Source organism: Chiloscyllium punctatum, chromosome 8 (genome assembly GCF_047496795.1).
Source record: "Chiloscyllium punctatum isolate Juve2018m chromosome 8, sChiPun1.3, whole genome shotgun sequence".
Lineage (NCBI taxonomy): Eukaryota > Metazoa > Chordata > Chondrichthyes > Orectolobiformes > Hemiscylliidae > Chiloscyllium > Chiloscyllium punctatum.
The window spans coordinates 75,632,604-75,656,465 of record NC_092746.1 but is presented as its reverse complement, the minus strand read 5'-3'; the positions used below and the strand labels follow the sequence as shown (position 1 = coordinate 75,656,465).

Genomic DNA, 23,862 nt, shown 5'->3' with positions numbered 1-23,862 from the left:
CCCTGTAAGTGATGTAAGGTTAACAGATCTGTATTTTTCCTGTGTTTTCTTCCCTTCCCTCCTTAAGTAATGGGGCGACATTTCCAATTTGCAGGAACCATTTCCCAATAAATCAAATTTTCAGTCATGATGTTTTGGAAGATGATCACCAATGCATTGCCTATCTGTATAGTTACCTCTTTTCACATTCTGGAACATAGAATAGCAGGACTTGGGAACTATCAAACATCAGCACAATTAATTTCTCCTCCACAACTTTCTTCAATTTCTCAATTTACTCCGGTCCTTTAGAAGATTTCTTGAATTATCCTTAGTGAAGCCAGACAGAAATAAATCATTTTTAACTTGTTTTCTATTTCTCTATTTCCCCCTTATAATGTCTTCTTGTTCTGCCTGTAATCAACCCATATTTGCTACACCCTTCATTTGTATGTTTCTATTTACATTCATATTCTATTCCCCCTTTCCTTATCAGTTCCTTGGTCCCTCTTTGCTGTGTGCAAAAATTCCTTCCACTCCACAAGTTTACTACTATTCAAATTCATAGGTCATTTCTTTTAATTTGGGAACTCAACCCACCTTTCAAATGTCTGAGAAGTTAATTATAAGCTTTCCTCCCACTGCTGGGAGTCTGATTTTTGGCCTCTCATGCAGTTAATGACCCCACAGTTTTGTTTATGGAGATTTCAGAAATGTACAAAATTATGTAGTTTTTGCAGCTAAAGATAAAATATCAACATCTCAACCCTTTGCAGATTGCTGTGATGTTTGTACATTTATCCAGAAGGTAGATAAGTAGCATTTAATATTGAACATTTGGTTTCTGCTCCCAACAGAAAGATTCTACGCAACGCAAATAAACCCTCAAACATACTTAATTCCTTATCAAAACAAGTCCATGTCAAAGACAGCTAATCCTTTAATAACCTCTTCAAACTGCCAGTCAAGCAGTGACCTGAAACCCAACATGCCCCATTTCAAAAATGTAAGGTTGTGGATATCAGCCAGCATTAATAACATGACTATAATGATGGAACTTAGGGTTATGTTAAGAAAGATCTTTTGAACTGGCTCGAACAAATATTTTTCAACTTTGACAGACACAGTTGCTCCACTTATTTTATCCTTTTATTAAAGTTTTGTAGTTGAAAGCTGATAAACATTATACTGTTCCTTTAAAATATGCTTAACACCCTTAACTTAATTTGCACTGTAGCTAATTTTTATGCTTTCTCCTCTCATTTTGAGTCATGGACTCCTCAATGTTCCCACCTACTACTCCCCACCTGACTCCCTACCCATTGTAACATTATAATGCTTATCTATCAGACCAGGACAACTTTACAGTCACCTTCAGGACCCTTCTTAACCTTGACCATTTGTTGCTATATTTTATTGGCTATCAGCTCCCACAGCTTCCAGTTTTAATGTGGCCACCAACCAGTCTTACTGATAGATTTGTGGCTGGGTCAGCATTTAAGATTTTTGTTTAGGTTTAGCTGTCCTTGTTTCAACTTTCCTTCGTTCCATTATTGCTCATTTTATATTGCTCATCCCATCTCTCTCTCTCTCTAATGTCTTTTGGACTTTCCACCATTAACCTCCTCACAGCCTTATTCATCTGTGTTTCTTCATCTGTGTGTTAGAATGCTTATTTTTTAAAAAATCATCTCAAGTTAAACACTGCAAAGAATACTTTTTTCAAACTGTCACTGATCCAAATTTATAGTTAATATTTATAGTTAATTTGATTCATTCCTCCCTATTGTGGGCAATTTTTTTTCCTTAAATGAGAGCGATGTGGGTAATAAAGCTTATAGGTGGGTGGCACAGCTATTATTTTGGGCACAGGTCTGGAGGTGTCCTAAGTAAATGAGTAAGTCACACAGAGCAATATGCAGGGTTTATGGTGTCAAGGTTGAGATGGGTGACAGGAAGTTTTTGTTTAATTCTTTCCCAGAATGAGGGTGTTGCTATCTAGACCAGCATTTATTGCTCATCCTTAATTGTCCAGAGGCCAGTTAGAGTCAACCACATTGTTGTGGGTCTGGAGTTAAATGTAGGCCAGCCCAAGTAATGATGGCAGATTTCCTTCCTTAAAGGGTATTAGTGTACCAGCTGGGTCTTTCTGACAATCAACAATGGATCCATGGTGATCATTAGACTCTTCATTCCAGATTTTATTTCAGAATTCAAATTCCACCATTTGGTGGGATCCATACCTGGGTCCACAGAACAGTCCTGATGAAGGGCTTATGCCCAAAACGTCAATTCTCCTGCTCCTCGGATGCTGCCTGATCTGCTGGGCTTTTCCAGCATCACACTCTCAACTCTGATCTCCAGAACCTACAGTCCTCACTTTCTACTCATCCCCAGAACATCGCCTGGGTCTCTGCATTAAGAGTCGATTTTGGGTCAGACCTGACCCCCTCAAAATATTTCAAGAAGGTAGCCCAGACCCTAACTTTTCTAGTTGTTTTAAGCAGGTGAAAAGTGTACGTACCAGTAGTGATGCAGCTGGCCTAACCACTCAGTTTTAAACAAACCAGCATTCATTTTTACACAAACAAAACAGAACAGAATAGAGAATAACATAACTTTTGTAAACACTCAACCAACTCTATTGCAACCTAATGATGCTGTTCCAAATACTTGCAGCATCCCCATAAACATCCCCTTGGCAAAAAAGGTAAAATCAAACACATGTTCTCACAGGAGAGATGTCAGAGAGTGAGAGAGGATCAACATGCAGCTGTTTCTTTGGATTCAGTAGCTTCCCAGGGTTTCCAGCTAAAACGTGACCAGCAACTGCAAAACAGCCAGACTGCTAAAACCAAAAGAAGCCAGAGAAAAGCTGAGCTCAAAGAACTGGCCACTCCTCTTTTATTGTACAAGGGCTTTTTTTAAATAAAAAGCTTGAAAGCCTTTTTCTGAGGCAGTGTATGTTATCTATAATCAAATTAGCTCTAAAACACATTCAAACCAGGCACATTGGAACTTCTGCATTTATGACCCCTCTTGAAAAGAAATCAAGGGCAGATTAACCTTATAAAAGGAACATCATAAGTCCTGCAATGTTACCATGATGTCATTGCATTCCCTGAGTGAGAGAAGATGTTGCATGTGACAGTGAGAGCAGTAAAGCGAGAGCCTTGGTGGGAGGTGGGTGCACAGAGGAAATAGTGTGAGGTTTCAGAGAGAAGATGGTAGCACTTCCCTTGGCAGAATAAAGAAGGTCATCAACCTTCTTCCTACATTGCAATGTTCCTCCAGACAGCTGAGATTGCATTGAGATTGCTGTTGCTGGGAGAAGAGGAAGTCCCGCAAAGCATGACACATATTTCCTTCAGTCTTATATATCTGAGGCAAATGTCAGAACCTCAAAGGGTAGCTCTGGACTGATTGCACTTGGCTGGGTACATTGCGGCCTTCAATAGGTGGTGCAATCGCAAATGGTACTGGTTTTTCATTGGATATCTGCTAAATGGTGACTTGTTTTGGGAATGGCAGGTGGTAAGATGGGGAAGAATTTAGTCCTGAGAACCCCTATAGGTATACAATAGATAATGAATAAGATGAGTTTGGTAAGATATGGCAAAAACTGACTAGACCTCATGAAGTCAAGCCCTCCAATACACATAATGGTAATCAGCCTTAGCCCACAAAAGAAGAATTTAGCTTATTACCTTTTATTAGTGAAATTAAAGTGACTGAAAAGAGTTTTTTTTTGCAAAAAAGGTAGTTTTGTATTGGCATTGATACCAACGAGACCATAAGACTGTAAAAAGTCAGAACAAGAGTAGGCCATTCAGCCTTTCAATCCTGCTCCACCTGCTATAGAATCATGGTTGATCTGACATTCCTCACCTCACTTTCCTGCCTTTCCCTGTAACCCTTGATCACCATAATGATTAAGAATCTATCTATCTCAGTCTTAAATTTATACAAGAACTCTGCCCTCACAGCTCTCACTGGCAAGGGATACTGAAAACTCAAAACCCTCTGAGAGAAGAAATTTCTCCTCCTCTCAGTCTTAAAATTGTGTCTGTTTATTTGGAGACTATGACCTCTGGCCCTAGCCTGTCAAAAAAGGGGAAACATCTTCTCAGCATTTACCCTGTCAAACTGCTTAGGAGTTCTATATGTTTCAATGAGATCATTCTTCTGAACTCAAATGACTGCGAACCTGTTTAACCTTTATTCATAAGACAATCCCTCCACATTGGAATCATCCTGGTGGACCTTCTCAGAACTGCCTGTAATGAAATACAGTAAATCCTCTGGATCCGTGAGTTCACCGCTCACAAATTCACCTGCTTGTGACAAAAAGCAAGCAACAACAATATTCAGCACCCCTGGGCAAACTGACAGATCGATGATCTTTAACCTATTTTTAACGTTTCATCATTCGTGGCGTTGTCAGAAACAAAACAATCGTGAATATAGAAGAGTGGCTCTAATATCTTGCCTTAAATATGCTAATACCATCCGTTAATACTTAATATTTTCAGTTTGATGAATCATTTACACATTCTATATATTGATGCTTTATTTAACTAATTCCCTGGAGTAAGTAGTAGTCATTGTTTTTGTGTGATTTTTCAATGATGGAATTTAAACAGGGTTTTGCATGCTTATGCAAGGTAATAAAACCATACACGGGCTAACTAGTATGGATGCAGTCCTTTGTAGTGAGGCATTTCACCACAATCACTTAAAAAAACACAACTCCCTCTCCTTGATTATATTGTCTGTGCTGGAACCTCAGAGCAAAATGACCAAGTTCCATGGGAAATGAGTGAAATTAATGCTTCTGTTTATAATAGTTATTCTTGATCCATTGGCTGGAAAATGTCAGTCTTAGAAATATTCTGCTCTTGTGTTAAGTGGTAGTGGCTTTGTTTCATTTGTAAGCCAATTACAGATGGGTGTGCCAAGCAATTTTTACTCCAGCGATTTTACAAGTTTAATTTACTCTGACATGCTTCAAATTTAAAATAATTGCTTGTTCATTTTTTTTTTAAATTGTTCACATCAGCAGTTGTGCAGATTTATATTATCCCATAGGCATACTGGATTCCCTTTACATTCTTCAGTTATTTGTGCATTGTTGCAGATGTGGTCAACTGTGCAAGAATTTATAATGAAAACATCAGAAGGAATTTAAGAGTTTATGATTCTGTTTGCTCCATTAATCTGAATGTGAAAAGAATTGAGTCAGTTCGTTCCCAGGAGGTGGCCAGTATTGAGAGTCAGTGAGTAGCAAAGATGTGTAGGTTTTCTTTTCAGGTTTATTGCTGAGGGCAGTTTCAAGGGCAAGCAATCTGTAGTCTTTAATTCATATCCCCAAGTAACCTTTTAATACATACTTTAAATCTTTATGAAAACAGACAATAGCTAAACAATGAAAGAATCAGGCAAGTTAGATAATCCCGATGATTTTTATTCATATATTTTGAAAATACATTGTGCATTGTAAATGAAATTGAGCATCTGTTAAGTTTTGTGAACCATTAACTTTTGATTTATCTGAGATGGCAAATGTTTTGTCACAAGGACACAAGCTAAATAATAATTTTTCTGACTAGTTAATTTAGAAACACTCGTGCAGTACAATGGTTGTTGACCACAATTTTCAATCAGAGTTACAAGTTAAGACCCATCTGAGAAACAGTAGAGGCAAATGGAGTTGTCTTAAAAGTCTACACTTCACTTTATTAGAAGTCTCTATATCATCCAATTCACTAATGGAGTGGAGATTTCAAGCAGAATGAATTTGATAAGTGATGAGTTATTAAATGTCAATATCCTTCTATAAATGTGGCCTGCATCTTGCATTTGACTTCTTTTTTACTGTGCTAACAATTAAATATAAAGTGAAGACAGTAAATTAAGTTTCTTGCAGCCTTAGGCAGGGTAAACAAGCTCCAGTGGAGAGTAGTTGATCAGTTAATTAGGTGAACAGTACAGTCTGGTTATTGCAATCTGGATCCAGAATATAAATACTGCAGTCTCCATTCAGCTTGATAGTGGAGTGAGTTTGGTGAGTGCTGAGTTAAGTGAACAGGGTATGGGGCTGCAGGGTGCTGGTTTCTTTCCTGAACTTACTTTATTGTGCAGTATTTGGAGCTCTAGAAGGAGCTGGTTGAGGAGTATCTGATAACCTATTCTCCTCATTAAAACTAGTTTTCACAGATGAAATAAAGCAGGGTGGCTTGGTTGAGTGAATTATTTAGCTGAGGAATGTTGGTGTACCATATACAAGACAAACATGTTTGCATGAAATAATACTGTTGACCTAAGCTTGAGCCACAACCTTACAGCCCAGAGGATTAAGTGGATAGCATGTTTAGGGAAATAGTCATACCATGCAGTTCAGGGATGTAATGGCAGATAGGGAATGACTGACCACTAGACATAACAAGAACAGACAGGTAGAACAGGAAGTTCCTGAGTTAAATCTAGAGTGGACAACAAAGAAATCATGAAGAAGTGAAACAGTTACTTTGTATCTGTCTCCACAAAAGAAGCAGGAAATCGCTCCTAAATATTAGATAACCAAAGAGTTTGAATAAATGAGGAGCTAAAAGACATTAATGAATAAAGTGTAAGACTTTAAAAATTAGCTGGATTTGAATGTTTCTAAATCTCCTTGAGCAGATAGGGCTTATCCAAGAATGTTGAAGGTATAAATGATAGAGTTAATCATTGCTTTGGTGCTTATCTTTTGTAATTTTGCAGATCGGTTGGAGCGACAGTCGGGCAATGAGGAATTTACAGGAGCTGGGGGTGTGATGGATGGATGAAGGAAGAAAAGCTGCAGATACAGTCAGGTCAATGGGTTAACTCCAGGAAAGGTAGGAGGGGTGGGCAGGTAGTGCAGGAGTCTCCTGTCACTATCCCACAACCACCCGATGAAGGAGCGGCGTTCTGAAAGCTAGTGCTTCCAATTAAACCTGTTGGATTATAATCTGGTGTTGTGTGATTTTTAACTTTGTACACCCCATTTCAAACAAGTATGCTGTTTTGGAAAATATAGGGGTGATGGACTCTCAGGGGAATGTAGCACGAACAGACAAGTTTCTGGAATTGAGACACTTTCTAATGTAATGCAAGATGCAGGCCACACTTTAAGAAAGATATTGGTATTTAATAACTCATCACTTACAAATTCATTCTGCTTGAAATCTCCACTCCATTAGTGAAATGGATGATATAGAGGCTTCTAATAAAGTGAAGTGTAGACTTTCAAGACAACTCCATTTGCCTATACTGTTTCTCAGATGGGTCTTAACTTGTAAATCTGATTGAAAATTGTAGTCAACAGCCATTGTACAAGTGTTTCAAAATGAACTCCTTGGTAGGATCAAGGATGTCTCAGAGAGGGTGTAGAATGTTCTCAAAGGTGAGAGGGACCAGCAGGAGGCCATGCACATATTGGAACCAAAGACATAGGAAGGGAAAAGGATAAAATTCCGAAGGGAGAATACAGAAAATTAGGCAGGAATTTTTAAAAGGAGGTCCTCGAGGATTGTAACATCTGGATTATTCCTGGTGCTACGCACCAGGGAGGGTAGGAATAGGAGGATAGAGCAGATGAATGCGTGGCTGAGGAGCAGGTGCATGGAGGAAGGGTTCACATTTTTGGATCATTGGAATCTCTTCTGGGGTAGAAGTAACCTGTACACGATGGGTGGATTGTACATGAATTGGAAGGGGACTAATGTACTGGCAGGGAGATTTGCTAGAGCTGCTCAGGAGGATTTAAATTAGAAAAGTGGGCAGTGGAACCCAGGGAAATAATGGGGAAAGAGACTAATCTGAGACTGGTACAGTTGGGAAAAGGAGCGAGTCAAATAGCCAGGGCAGGCAAGGACAAAACAGAGAACAAGGTAGGACTGTTAAATTAAACTGCGTTTACTTCAATGCAAGAGGCCTAACAGGGAAGGCAGATGAACTCAGGGCATGGTTAGAAACATGGGACTGGGATATCATAGCAATTACAGAAACATGGCTCAGGGGTGGGCAGGACCGACAGCTTAATGTTCCAGGATACAAATGCTCCAGGAAAGATAGAAAGGGAGGCAAGAGAGGAGGGGGAGTGGCATTTTTTGATCTGGGATAGTACTGCTGCTGTAATGAGGGAGGATATTCCTGGAAATACATCCAGAGAAGTTATTTGGGTGGAACTGAGAAATAAGAAAGGAATTATCACCCTATTGGGATTGTATTATAGACTCCGTAATAGTCAGAGGGAAATTGAGAAGCAAATTTGTAAGGAGACCTCAGTTAACTGTAAGAATAATAGAGTGGTTATTGCAGGGGATTTTAACTTTCCAAACATAGACTGGGACAGCCATTATGTTAAGGGTTTAGATGGAGAGGAATTTATTAAGTGTGTACAAGAACATTGTCTGATTCAGTATATGGATGTATCTACTAGAGGATCTACCCTTGGGAAATAAAGCAGGGCAGGTGACTGAAGTGTCAGCGGGGGGACCAATTTGGGGCCAGCGACCATAATTCTATTAGATTTAAAATAGTGATGGAAAGGGATAGACCAGACCTAAAAGTTGAAGTTCTAAATTGGAGGAAGGCTAATTTTGATGGTATTAGGCACGAACTTTCAAAAACTGACTGGGCGCAGATGTTTGCAGGTAAAGGGACGGCTGGAAAATGGGAAGCCTTCAGAAATGAGATAACGAGAATCCAGAGAAAGTATATTCCTGTCAGGGTGAAAGGAAAGGCTGGTAGGTATAGGGAATGCTGGATGACTAAAGAAATTGAGGGTTTGGTTAAGAAAAAGAAGGAAGCATATGTAAGGTATAGACAGGATCGATCGAGTGAATCCTTAGAAGAGTATAAAGGCAGTAGGAGTATACTGAAGAGGGAAATCAGGAGGGCAAAAAGGGGACATGAGGAAGCTTTGGGTTAAGGAGAATCCAAGGATTTTTACAAATACATTAAGGACAAAAGGGTAACTAGGGAGAGAATAGGGCCCCTCAAAGATCAGCATGGCGGCCTTTGTGTGGAGCCGCAGGAGACGGGAGAGATACTAAACGAGAATTTTGCATCAGTATTTACTGTGGAGAAGGACATGGAGGATATAGAATGTAGGGGAATAGATGGTGACATCCAGAAAAATGTCCATATTACAGAGGAGAGGTGCTAACAGTCTTGAAATGGATAAAAGTGGATAAATCCCCAGGACCTGATCAGGTGCACCCTAGAACCCTGTGGGAAGCTAGAGAAGTGATTGCTGGGTGAAAGTGAGGACTGCAAATGCTGGAGATCAGAGTCGAGAGTGTAGTGCTGGAGAAGCACAACAGGCCAGGCAGCATCTGAGGAGCAGGAGAACTGATGTTTTCGGCATGGAATGAGGTTTGTGGGCTGTGGGGATGAGAGATAAATCGGAGGTGGGTGGGGCTGTGGGGAAGGTAGCTGGGAATGCAAGAGGAAGATGAAGGTGGGGGAGAAGGTGATAGGTCAGAGAGGAGGGTGGCGGGGATAGATGGGAAAGTCGGTGGACAGGTCAAGAGAGCCACGCTGGGTTGGGGGCTTGGGACTGGGATAAGGTAGGGGCAGGGAAAATGAGGAAACTGGTGAAATCCAAATTAATCCCATGGGGTTGCAATGTCCCAAGGCGGAAGATGAGGCATTCCTCCTCCAGGCATCGGGTGGTTAGGGTCTGGCGATGGAGGAGGCCCAGGACCTGCAGGTCCTTGGTGGAGTGGGAGGGGGAGTTGAAATGTTCAGCCACAGGGCAGTGGGGTTGGTTGGTGCGGCACTCTCCTCCCTGACCTCCAGCATCTGCAGTCCTCAGTTACTCCTCTATTCAAACCAGTCAACTGAAAGCAGCATCAAGAAACCCACATTCACTGTTTTAATTTCTACTCCTATGAAACGTTGCACACGTTGAACAGGAAAAGGTTGCCTGTAACTATCCAGTTTAGAAAAGCATTGGCGCCAGATCCAACAATACATAAATTACCCATATTTCGTCGTAGTTTGGCAGAACTGCCAACACCAAAGGGACTGGAAATTTAATCTCCTGTTTCCTTCTCATCATCTCATAAACTAGCACCACGATAAACCAAATCAGGGAAACGTACATGACTGAGAACACATGTTATCAATAAATTCTGCTACGAGTCATTAAATAAGATATCCAACTCTGTATATACTCATGTAAAAGTCAATCTCATATTGAAGGGCAACTCTTTCACGCAGAGGGTTGTGCATGTATGGAATGACTTGTCAGAGGAAGTAGTGGAGGCTGGTACAATTACAGCAGTTAAAAGACATTCCTGATGAAGGGCTTATGCCTGAAACGATGGTTGTCTTGCTCCTCGGATGCTGCCTGGCTTGCTGTGCTTTTCCAGAACCACACTCTCAACAAGTGATTGCTGCGCCATCTGTATCATCAATCGTCACAGGTGAGGTGCTGGAAGTTTGGAGATTGACTAACATGGTGCCACTGTTTAAGAAAGGTAGTAAGGAAAAGCCAGGAAACGAAAGACCAGTGAACCTGACATCAGTGGTGGGCACATTGTTGGAGGGAATCCTGAGGGACAGGATGTACATGTATTTGGAAAGGCAAGTACTGATTAAGGATAGTCAACATAGCTTTGTGCGTGAGAAATCATGTGTCATGAACTTGACTGAGCTTTTTGAAGAAGTAACAAAGAGGATTTATGAGGGCAAAGTGGTGGACATAATCTATATGGACTTCAGTAAGGCATTCAACAAGGTTCCCCATGGGAGACTGGTTAGCAAGATTAGATTTCATGGAATACAAGGAGAACTAGCATTTGGATACAAAACCGGCTAGAAGGTAGAAGACAGAAAATGGAGGTGGAGGGTTGCTTTGCAGACTGGAGGCCTGTGACCAGTGGTGTGCCACAAGGATCAATGCTGGGTCCACAATTTTTCATCGTTTATATAAATGACTTTGATGTATACATAGGAGGTATAGTTAAAATGTTTGCAGATGACATCAAAATTGGAGGTGTAGTGGACAGCGAAGAAGGTTACCTCAGATTACAAAGGGATTTGATCAGATGGGCCAATGGGTTTCGGAGTGGCAGATGGAATTTAATTTAAATAAATGCAAGGTGCTGCATTTTGAAAAAGCAAATCTTAGTAGGACTTATATACTTAATGGTAAGGTCCTAGGGAGTGTTGCTGAACAAAGAGACCTTGGAGTGCTGGTTCATAGCTCCTTGAAAGTGGAGTCGCAGGTGGATAGGATAGTGAAGAAGGTGTTTGGTATGCTTTCCTTTATTGGTCAGAGTATTGAGTACAGGAGTTGGGAGGTCATGTTGCGACTGTACAGGACATTGGTTAGGCCACTGTTGGAATATTGCATGCAATTCTGGTCTCCTTCCTATCAGAAAGATTTTGTGAAACTTGAAAGAGTTCAGAAAAGAGTTACAAGGATGTTGCCAGCGTTGGAGGATTTGAGCTATGGGGAGAAGCTGAATAGGCCGAGGCTTTTTTCCCTGGAGCATCGGAGGCTGAGGGGTGACCTCATAGAGGTTTATAAAATCATGGATAGGATAAATAGACAAAGTCTTTTCCCTGTAGTCGGGGAGTCCAGAACTAGAGGGCATGATTTAGGGTGAGAGGGGAAAGATATAAAATGGACTTAAGGGGCAACTTTTTCATGCGGAGGGTGCGTGTATGGAATGAGCTGCCAGAGGAAGTGGTCGAGGCTGGTACAATTACAGCATTTAAAAGGCATCTGGATTGGTATATGAATAGGAAGGGTTTAGAGGGATATGGACCACGTGCTGGCAAATGGGGCTATATTAGGTTAGGATAACTGGTCGGCATGGATGAGTTGGACTGAAGAGTCTGTTTCCATGCTGTACATCTCTATGACTCTATGACTCTAAAAGATTCCTGCTGACTTGAAAGTAACAAATTGCACCACAATAGTTAAGAATGGAAGTCTGTGCCTTTAAGAGATTAAGCCCTGTATTGACACACTTCACCCACCAGGGGAGCTCTCTCCAAAGGAGAGATTGTATTGTGCCAGCTCTGATGCTAAATTGAAGGAGACAAAATGGCAAAATCGAGTGAACATTGGTAAGTTGATCTAGGTTTTGCTGTGCTCAATAAACATTGTTTTCTTTATGCACCAGGTGGTCATTTAACTAACAGTATCTGTTGACTGTCAATGTTAGTCTTAAACCTGCATAGAACCTTTTAGCTGCCATTTTTACTTTCAATTGGTGATTGGTATGCCTTTTATGTTGCAGGCTGATACTTTCTTAAAAATTTCTTAACAGCAATACAGGGCTTACAACCTGACATTTTGAACAAGAACAAAGAACAGTACAGCACTGAAACAGGCGTTTCGGTCTGCCAAGTGTGCGCTGACACATTTTGCCCTTCCATATTCAAACTGTCTTCACTTACCAAATCTGTATTTCTCTATTCCTATCCTATTCAGGTATTCATCCAGGTGTTTCGTGAATGCTACTATTATGTGTGCGTCCACCACTTCCTCTGGCAACGTATTCCAGGCTCTCACCACTCTTTGTGTGAAAGACTTGCCTCGCACGTCTCTTTTAAACTCCTTCCTCCTAACCACTGCACCTTGAACCTGTGTCCCATTGTAACTGACCCCTCCACCTTGGGAAAAAACCTTATACTTTCCACTCCATCCATGTCATTCACAATCTTTTTAAACATCTATCAGGTCACCCCTCAACCTCCTGCGTTCCAGTGAAAACAACCCCATTCTATCCAAGCTTTCTTTATAACTAAAATCTCCCAAAGTAGCCAACATCCTGGTCAACCTTTCCAGTTCCCTCTCCAAAGAATCCACATACTTCTGGTATGTGGTGACCAGAACTCTACGCAACATTCCAAGTGTGACTTCACTGAAGTTCCATAAAGCTGCAACATAACTTGTTTATCTTCTCCTCAATGCCCCATACAATGATGCAAGCACGCCGCAAGCCTTTTTTACTGCCTTATCCACCGACACTGCCACCTTCTGTAATCTGTGGACCTGCACACCCAGATCACTCTGCATATCAATACTTCAAGGGTTCTGCCATTCACTGTATAATTTCCACCTGTACCTGACCTTCCAAAATGCATCACCTCACATTTGTTCAAATTAAATTTCATCGGCCATGTTTCTGCCAATGCCTCCAAATGATCCATATCCTGCTGAATCCTCTGACAATCCTCCCACTATCTACAACTCTACCAATCTTTGTATCACCTGCAAACTTACTAATTTCCTTCAATTCATTTATGTAGACCACAAGTGCAGAGGTCCCAGTACTGATCCCTGTGAAATACCACTAGTCACAACACTCTATTCTGAAAAGCATCCTTCCACCACTATCCTCTGTCTCCTTTGACTAAGCCAGTTCTGTATCCATTTTGCCAACTCACGCCTGGTACCATATGTCTTAACCTTTTGTACCAATCTGCCATCTCTTTAAGGAGAGAGGAAAGGTACCCCTTTCTCCTGGCTTCTTAAAGTGGAGATTTGTACTTCTGCAAACTTGTTCTGATTGATCATTTGAACATTTTATGGTTCAGGGTTGTATGATCTTCAGTGAAGCTTCTTTTCATATGCAGTTACTGGTACCCACGACTGTCCTGCCACCATTCCTGATGAAGGGCTTTTACCTGAAACGTCGATTCTTCTGCTCCTTGGAAGCTGCCTGACCTGCTGTGCTTTTCCAGCACCACACTCACGACCATGATGTGATGTGACATTATATATTGATCTGCTACTAAAATTCTTTAATAGTTGTGTTACCTCCCCTAATATAAGGATAACCTGTAGGTCACATAGTACTGAAGAATGCAATAAATTTTAATTGTAGTATCTCTTATATACATCTGTACACTATAATCACCGGCAATTGCATTTGTGGATTCAGACTAACTAGTTTGGATGTAGTGTGGCATACAGTGTAAACAGAACTTGGTAAACTGGAGACAGCCAGCTTTCTAGCATTAAGTCACATGCCATGATATGTTCTGAGCTGTCCTTTAAAGATATATTAAGCATCAGCTACAAGATGTAACAGAATGAAATGTCCTAAGATATTTGATCAAACATTGTGAATATGACACCAGTAGGATTTGGGTTCACAATAGCCCATGTTGGACTGTTTTTGGGATTAGCAGATAAAATGTTAAAACAGCATTGTGAAGCAGACTGGAGGCTAGGATGATCAGCTGGGGTCTTGGGTGATGGTCATTCGTCCATGTCTTAATGATCTACGACAAATTGATATGATCATTATTTATAATAATGAACTGGTTGGAAGATCACATATCAATGGTAATTTAATGATTCTCACATTCTGAAATTGGTTAAACACTGCTTGTCTCCATGTTGTTATACTCTATATCACTTTTTTTATGTATCCTGATTTAATGCTAGTATGTATATGATATAAAAATCAAATTAGTAAAGTTTTGAATCATTGTCCTATCCTCAATGGATTGTGGAGTGTGATATGCCTCAATTCCTTTACAGTGCATCTTGAGTCAATAAGAATTTGTATCATTATCTTTGGGAATGTGTAATGCAGTTTAAGTGAAAACTCATGTTACATTCTGTTGCATGAATATGTAAAAAGACTTGGTTGTGTGGTTGCTACGATTTTCTGTCTATGCAAAGCAGAATTGTAAAGCAGTTCCCGCAACTTTGAAACACAAGAGAAAATGTTCGTGAAGTTGACAAAGCTTGGCCAAAGAGTAATTAAGTATGGGAAGGAAGTTCAGGAAGGTAATTCCAGAGTTTCAAGCCCCAAGACACAAAGCACAATCAAAACTGGGAGTCATGAAAGTTAGGAAGGTTCAAGAGACCAGAATGGCAGTAATGCAGGTATCTTGGAGGTTCAGAGCTGGAGGCAATGAGACATAAGGCAAAGGAGAGTATAGAATCATAGAATCCCTACAGTGTGGAAACAGGCTATTCCACCTAACAGGTCCACACTGACTGTCCAAAGACGGTCACACCCAGACTCATTCCCCTACCCTATTACTTTACATTTACCCCTGACTAATACACCAAACCGACATACCCCTGAACACTATGGGCAATTTAGCATGGTCAATTCACCTAACCTGCACATCTTTGGACTGTGGGAGGAAACTGGAGCACCTGAAGGAAACCCATGTAGACACAGGGAAAATGTGCAAACTCCACACAGATAGTTGCCCGAGGCAGGAATTGAACCTGGGTCCCTGGTACTATGAGCCAGCAGGGCTAGCCACTGAGCCACCATGCCACCCAAAAGTATGGAAAGATACAAAATAATTTTAACATTAATGTGATGCATATTCAGTGCATATGTGCAACTGCAGAATTAATGGGTTTTGGTACTAATTATTGTTGTATTAGGGCTTTAGAACCCTGGAGCAACATTGTAGTGATGTGACAGAGCTGGTCCCTTCTGGGGATAAATAACACACTGTCGGTGGAGTTAACTTGGATGAAGAGATAAGTACATATAGGGAATAGTCTTTTAATAAATTTAGAGTTACATCCCATGTATAAGAGTGTAGTGATTGTAATGAGGTCAGCCACTGGACCTCCAAGAATGAGTTTCCTGATTGGAGCTAGATTAATCATGGAGGCTTGGCTGACAGATGAAAAGGAGAGTGTCTGACATTGACACTCTGGTACCTGGCTCTGACTGAAGCAGTACTAAAGTCAAGGACTGTTTATGTGGAAATAAAGGGTCACTTGGTGATGGATACTAGCCTTCAAAGAGTATTCAGTATTAATATGTAATAAATAGAATGCTGGATGCAGGTTTTTAGTTTGCTTTCTCCTCAATCAGTCTGTCTTGAATGTGATATAGACCACGTGCCAAATGAACAATGACACTCTCAACAGAATTTGCATGTCCTCCAGTTTGCAAAAGATAGAATGTGGGACTATATTAGACTCGTTAAGTCCATAGGTAACAAAAATGTGAATGAGGGTTTCAGCAGCATTTGACCTGAGGTGGGATGTGAGTCAAATGATGTTATGATGTTGGAAATTTTAGCAAATTCTAGTGCAATACTGAAATTATAGATGCTAGAAGTCCTGAGTCAAGCTGAATGTCAATGGATAGATTTTAAATTGCAGATACAAGGAACAAGAAACTAAAAAAGTCAAACAACTTTAATGAAGTGTAAAAGTAACTCGATTTTTTGCTAATGCAAGATGACGGTGTAGTAGGGCTCCCGAGCCTCGGACTCCTGCAATCCATCTGCTTTTTCTTTTCTCTTTTCTTCACGTTTTTCTTTTTCCTAGCCTCTTGTGAAGAGCTCAGTCATAGCAATAGCATTTGGGTTCCTGACAGCTTCTGCATCCAGTGCAGATTTATTGTGGCAAAGGAGAGTTCAGGCCTAGCATGAGACCCAGTGGCTTCAGCGGTGGCTGCATTGCGAGGTCCCGTGAGGACTCACAATGGCAGCAGCATCAAGTGAAGGCAAGATGGCACTGAAGAGTGGTGACTTTCATCCCAGTGGCCCAGCAAGGGAACTCGTGGCTAGCTGCTCTAGATAAATGACTGAGCACTTAACAAGAAGGGCTATAAAGTTGAACATTATTTCTTTATTTTTCTGTCCTTTATCACATATGTTTGATTTTTTTTAAGGGTTTTAGTGGTGACACCTACAACACTTTTCACTGTATTTTGAACACCATTTTGATTGTGAACTTCCTTTCTAAATTAGATGTGAACAAACTTCTGCACAATACTGGTTGACTTGTTCAGTGTGTCTAGGTTTTTCTTTTCTAAGAAAGAGAAACATTAAAGGACCTTGGATACTCTGAAGAGCTTTATTCACTAATAACAGTAGAAATGACAGGATTATTTGTTTCAGTGATATTTGATGAAGGAGAAGTATTGACGAGCAGATCAGAAAAAGTTCTCTCATCTTGAAATATCATTACAGGAATTTCCTCAGTTTAACCAAAAATTCACACATTTTCAGCACTGCATTGGAATATCTGCTTAAATTACATACTTGAATCTTTTGATGCTATTTGAAGCAAAGGTTATCAGTATCAAGATTAACAGTGCCAGCACCAATCCAAGGCTAACACAAAGGACCAGATTTTTTTCCATGGAATGGCAATCCCAGGCAGATTGCCACTCCAATTGTTTTATTTTATGGCAGAAGGAAGCTCTGTATTTCTGAGGAGTTTCTGCTCCAGTTGCCCTCGGGAATGTAGAGCCGTAGTTCTGTTCTGACGGTTCTTTCTTTAGCACAGAATTGTTACAGGAATGTGTGTCATGCCCCATTTCACAGCAGTCAGCTGCAATTCTCTGCAATTTAAAGGTGACAGCCATTTGCACAACTGCAGTCAAAGGGTAAATATGTGAGGTAAAGGGTAAATATGTGAGGTAAGTGTGACTATTAGAGTGCCAGCAGGAATAGTGCAGCATTTCAGATGATAGGGTGCAAGATGGAAAAGGCCGTCAGTTAGGTGCTTAAGATAGACTGTGTGGGAAAAATTGTGGCCCGAGAGCTGTGAGGCAAGATCTGAGGGAGTTTCAGGTTTGGCAGCAGAGCAGGGAAGTGGGGTTGGGTCAGAGCTGATAACAGGCGTTGGGACTTAGCAGTTGGGTGTGTAGTGGCAGGGGTTGGATTGAGGTTCAAATTTGGCATGGGAGATCTGGTCATGTGGGCATGTGTTGTTTTGTGTCTGGTGATGGGAAAGGGTTGGTTGAGTCCAGTGGAAGTGGTCAGGATGCAGATCAGGCAGTCTCTGATCCTGAGGTGGGTCCACAGTTCCTCGGCATGGGGACTGTCAGGGTTGGGCTGTGCAAGTGGTCTGGCAGTAGTGTATGAAGTAAAGAAAGGATTAGTTTATTAATTACTTCGGAGTTAGGCTATATTTAACAGTTTATCTTTTTCCTGAGTATTTTTCTTCAATGCATTGGAACCATCTAAAGTCTCTTTTTTAAAAAAAATCAAGACTTTTTGGAAAGTTCCCAGTGTAGAGGAATTACTTAGTGGAAAAGTCAATTACCCAGACAATTCCTTTGAAGGGAGCTATGGTGGGGTTGCTGCAGGGTTCCCATGTGCAACTCTGATCTACAGTAGACTACTGGCTGTCTGGGCTGTGGAAAATCTACCCCACAACTGTATGTACCTTATTAAAACTGAATCATATCTTTATTTTTTATATATTTAAGAGAAATAAAACTGATCTGGTTATGATATTTTAAACCGCATTAGAAAAGGATCACTTCATTTGGGAATCCAGGAAACCATAACATTTATTTATTTTGTTAAAAAGCTACTTTCCATGTTTGAATTGTTTCCTATAAAAATTAGATGTAGAAGCAGCATGTGATACAGTGCTGATCGCAAGGTTTGCAAAGCACCCAAAGTATCAAACAGTAGATAACTGGCAATAATTTTCTGTTATCTGAATGTATGGTCAATTTTAATTTGTAAGTGCTGAATAAATATTTCCAGTTTTACAAGCTGAATTGCTTTCTTAGTTAAAACTGTCTGCATGTGTTTTCTAACAACAAAATATATTGAGAGCCATAAATTGGCTTTTCATTGACATTTTTCTTTCGTCTTTCCTTTCGCTTCACTTTCTTTATATATTGGTTTAGGGAATAGGCAGAATAAAGATAATTGATAAACCAATAATCAACCAATTTTTCTACACATTCCCTAAACTTTCAGGTGTAGGTTTGCTTGCTGAGCTGTAGGTTTGATATCCAGACATTTCATTACCTGGCTAGGTGACCTCATCAGTGGTGACCTCCAAGTGAAGCGAAGCTGTTGTCTCCTGCTTTCTATTTATATCTTTCTCCTGGATGGGGTTCCTGGGGTTTGTGGTGATGTCATTTCCTGTTCATTTTCTGAGGGGTTGATAGATGGTGTCTAGATCCATGTGTTTGTTTGTGGCGTTGTGGTTGGAGTGCCAAGCCTCTAGGAATTCTCTGGCATGTCTTTGCTTAGCCTGTCCCAGGATACATGTGTTGTCCCAGTTGAAATGGTGGTTTTGTTCCTCCATGTGTAGGGCTACGAGGGAGAGAGGGTCGTGTATTTTTGTGGCTAGCTGGTGTTCGTGTATCCTGGTAGCTAACTTTTTTCCTGTTTGTCCTACATAGTGTTTCTGGCAGTCCTTGCATTGTCTACAAAATTCCATGCAAGGACTGCCAGAAACACTACGTAGGACAAACAGGAAGTATGCATTGGCTGTGCACCCAAAGATAACACATCTGTTAATTGTAGAAATTAAAGTTCTCTGAGGCACTCATTGGATGATTATTTATATGTATTACAAGAGACTCTAATTCACAGTGGTGATGGGTTGTACAGTTTGAAATTCAACATTTGTATCTTTGACTTCAGGTCTCCTCCTTCATCAAATGGCTGTAAGATGTTTAACACACAAACATATGAATATGTGAAATTGAGAGCAGAAGTAGACAATTCAGCCCCTTGAGCCTTTTAATATCATCATGGCTCATTTGTTTGTGTTTTGAATTTCTAATTCCTATTAACTGCCCCAATAATGTTTGATTTCCCTGCCTAACAAGAATCCATCCGCTTAGAATCAGAATCAGAATCAGAATCAGAATCCCTACATGTGGAAACAGGCCCTTCGGCCCAACAAGTCCACACCGACCCTCTGAAGAGTAACCTACACAGACCCATTCCCCTACCCTATATCTACCCCTGACTAATGCATCTAATCTACATATCCCTGAACACTGTGGGCAATTTAGCATGGCCAATTCACCTAACCTGCACATCTTTGGACTGTGGGAGGAAACCGGAGCACCCGGACAGCAGACTTGGGGAGAATGTGCAAACTCCACACAGACAGTTGCCCAAGGCTGGAATTGAACCTGGGTCCCTGGCACTGTGCGGTGCTAGCTACTGAGCCACCATGCCACCCCATAGATCTATATATTCAATGATTCTACCTCCTCTGTCTTCTGAGGTAGAGAGTGTAAAAGTTGTGCAACCCTCCAAGAGCATTTTCTTTCTCCCATTTCTCCTAAGGAGGTAAATACTAATTAAGTGTCTCTGACTCTATGCTGACCCACAGGTAAAACATCCTTCCAATATCCACCTTGTCAAGACCATTCAAGACTTCATACACGTCAATTAGGTCACCCCTTACTCTTCTAAATTGCAGTGGAATCAAGCTCAGCCAGTCCAACCTTCCCTTATAAAAAAACATATTCATCCAGAAATAAATCTAAAATACCTCCAATGCATTTAAATATTTCCTTAAAATAAAGTGACCAAAATAGCATGATGGTATTTCAGATGTGATCTCATCAATGCCCTGTATAATTTAAGCATTATATTCTAACCCATGTTAAACTCCTCTTTAATAACAAATAATATCCTATTACTTTTCTTGATTACATGCTGTGCCTGCATAATAACTTTTTGTGCCTTTAAATGATTCTAGTTATAGTGTCCCGATCTCTGATTTGAGATAATACCAGAATCTGTATCATTACCAATGTGGTTTTCTTCTGAAAATGTATCTCAACATCAGCAGCCTCAAATTCTAGTTAGCATTGAGTTACCCAATCAGCTAGATAACTGATGTTCTCCTGAAATCACTCGCTCCTTTTTCAAAGCTAGTCACACTCTCTACTCTTTTGCAGACAGCAAATTTTGATATAATCTCTGTTGCAATGAAATGTAACCCACTTACATGCAGTGAGAAGTAAATGATTCCAATATTGATCCTTCAAAGGACAAAATGTCTTTCATTTTGAAAAAAACATATCCATCTTTCTTGACTAACTTTCTTGTTATGTTGCCACATCCCTTTTTAGTAATATACACTATTAATATGATCTAATGGTCTCCTACAAAATTTCTTTTAAAATGTCTATGGGATGTGAGCACCATGAATAAGAACAGTCTTTTGTTTCTTATCTCTATTTGCCATTTGCCATAGTCTTTTTCAAAATTACCTGTACATAATCACACTGCATTTCCTTACTTCTATTATTTCTTTTGAAAAAAAAAACGTTCTTCAATTTGTCAGCAATTTCTTCCTGACTATGATGGATTAAGTTATCGTGAGGAGTCAATAATAATATTATACAAAATGACTTTTCAGCCCTGACCCTATTAATGCCAGAGTAGAGTTAAGGAGTCAAACAATCGATTCCTGTTTTCAATTTCTTATGGCCCTCAGAAACTGAACAGTTGAATGTTCTAGACTGTAGGCATTCAGTTTTCCCCCTTTCTCAGTTAACATATGTCTTGTTGGTTTGAAATGTTTTTTGGTTGAGATGTTTGGTCAAGTGAGATTCATAGGACCATGGCTCATAGCCACTCTCCTCATGCATTCTTTCAGTCTTCAACTCATTAATTAAACATTTGGGACCTTGGAGGCCCTTCTCAGGGAATTGCATGGCAGGAGAGTGAAATGTGCAGACGATAGACAGCAGCTTCTGAAATTCATGCCACTCACACTGTATTGAAAGCCCAGCTGCACAGCAAAATCAATGCTGCAAAATGTAGCAAGAAGACCAATAATTGTCTGATTTCCATGGTGGTAACTGCAACCATCTTCTCTCTGGTATCTCACATTCACAGGGACAGCACTCTCTCTAATATTGAGTTGAAGACGAGTGCTTCAGAACCTGCTGCACTTGTCGGTAAGCCATTCTAGTATAACGATACACTGGAATCTACCCTGGCCAATCTGTCTATTCCCCATCATCACTAAAGTATTGAAAGGTATCATGAACAGTACACTTTAGCAGCACCTTTTTAAAGAAAATCACTCATGAGATGTGGGTATCATTGGCTGGGCCAACATTTATTGTCCGGCCTAAGTCCTCCTGAAAGGGGTTGTGGTGACCTGCTGCCTTGAAGCACTGGAGTCCATGTGCTGTAGGTTTGCCCACAATGCACTTAGGAAGGGAGTTCTAGGATTTTGACCGGGCAACAGTGAAGTAGTAACGGTATACTTCCAAGTCAAGATGGTGAGTGGCTTGGAGAGGAAAGTGCAGGTGGTGGTGTTCCCATATATCTGCTGCACTTATCCTTCTAGATGAAAGTTGCTGTGGGTTTGGAAGGTATTGTCAAAGGACCTTTAGTGAATTTTTCAGCAATAACCTGCTCACTAATGCTGAGCTCCTGACATCATTAAAACCTTCGTTCAAACATGGACAAAAGAACTGAATTCCAGAGGTGAGGTAAGGTGAAGGCTATTGTAGAATCCCCACAGTGTATGAGCAAGCCATTTGGCCCATCAACTTCACACTGATCCTGAAGAGCAGCCCACCCAGGTGTGTGTGTGTGTGTGTGTGTGTGTGTGTGTGTGTGTGTGTGTAATCATTTCCCAAACTATCTCCCTCAAGCAGAAACGGACAGTCCAAAGAGGCTGCAAAGGCTTGAGAAAACCAACAACAAATAGCAGAAAGGCCAGGAATTGGGTATTGGAAGCCCCATAGGAGTCAGTGTGGGTTGCATTGTGTCAAGCAAAGTCATTTGAGTTACAGAAGGCTGAAAACAGGCTGGCAGTATCATAAAGGATCAGAACCTCACCTGAAGCATTTCGGCTAATGGGCATAAAATGAAACAAGGAAGGACCAGAGGAGCTGGTGAAAGGTGGTAAGGCAGTTGTGGCCATTTTGGAGACATGGGTAGGGCAGGGACAGGAATGGTTGTTGCAGGTTCCGGGATTTAGATATTTCAGTAAGAACAGAGAGGATGGGGTGGGGGGGTGGGGGATGGCATTGTTAATCAAGGACAGTATTACATTGGCAGAAAGGACGTTTGAGGACTTGTCTACTGAGATAGTATGGGCTGAGGTTAGAAACAGGAAAGGAGACGTGACCCTGTTGGGAGTTTTCTATAGGCTGCTGAAAAGTTCCAGGGATGTAGAGGAAAGGATTGCAAGGATGATAGGAGTGAGAGTGACAGGCTAGTTGTTATGAGGGCTTTAACTTTCCAAATGTTGACTGGGAATACTATAGTTAGAGTACTTTAAATGGGTCAGTTTTTGTTCAATGTGTGCAGGAGGGTTTTTGACACAGTATGTAGACAAGCCAACAAGGGGCAAGGCCACATTGGATTTGGTACTAGGTAATGAACCCAGCCAAGTGTTAGATTTGGAAGTAGGTGAGCACTTTGGTGATAGTGACCACAATTATGTTTAGTGATGGAAAGGGCTAGAGATGGAAAGGGCTAGGTATATACCGTAGGGCAAGAGTTATAGTTGGGGGAAAGGCAATTATGGTGCAATTAGGCAAGATTAGGATGCATAGGATGCGGAAGGAAACTACAGGGGATGGGCACATTTATAATGTGGAGCTTATTCAAGGAACAGCTATTCCATGTTCTTGATAAGTGTGTACCTGTCAGGCAGGGAAGAAATGGTTGAGCAACGGAGCTGTGATTTACTAAAGAAATTGAAGCGCTTGTCAAGAGGAAGAAGAATGCTTATGTTAGGATGAGATGTGAAGGCTTAGTTAGGGGGTTGAGAGTTACAAGTTAGCCAGGAAAGATATAAAAAGAGAGCTAAGAAGAGCTTGGAGGGGAGATGAGAAATTATCGGTGAATCTATCAAGGAAAACACTGAGGCTTTTTATAGGTAAGCACATTTTGAGAAGATTTGAAGCTCAAGTTGGGGTTCTCGATATAAGTTTGCTCGCTGAGCAGGGAGGTTTGTTTTCAAATGTTTCATCACCATTCTAGGTAACATCATCAGTGAGAGTCTTCAGTGAAGCTTCACCGGAGGCTCACTGATGATGTTACCTAGTATGGTGACGAAACATCTGAAAACAAGCCTTCCAGCTCAGCGAGCAAACTTATATCAAGCTTTTTATAAGTATATCAGGAATAAAAGAATGAGTAGAGTAA

General features: G+C 40.7%; 1 long non-coding RNA gene across 1 annotated transcript in view; it reads left to right on the top strand.

Annotated features, from left to right (window-relative positions):
• Nucleotides 1-6,883, top strand: part of LOC140480660 (uncharacterized) — a 293,960-nt gene extending 287,077 nt beyond the window's left edge. The window contains exon 3 of the long non-coding RNA XR_011961370.1: nt 6,742-6,883. This is a non-coding gene — a long non-coding RNA (uncharacterized lncRNA). The remainder of the gene's footprint in view (nt 1-6,741) is intronic.
• The last annotated feature ends 16,979 nt before the right edge of the window (nt 6,884-23,862 follow it).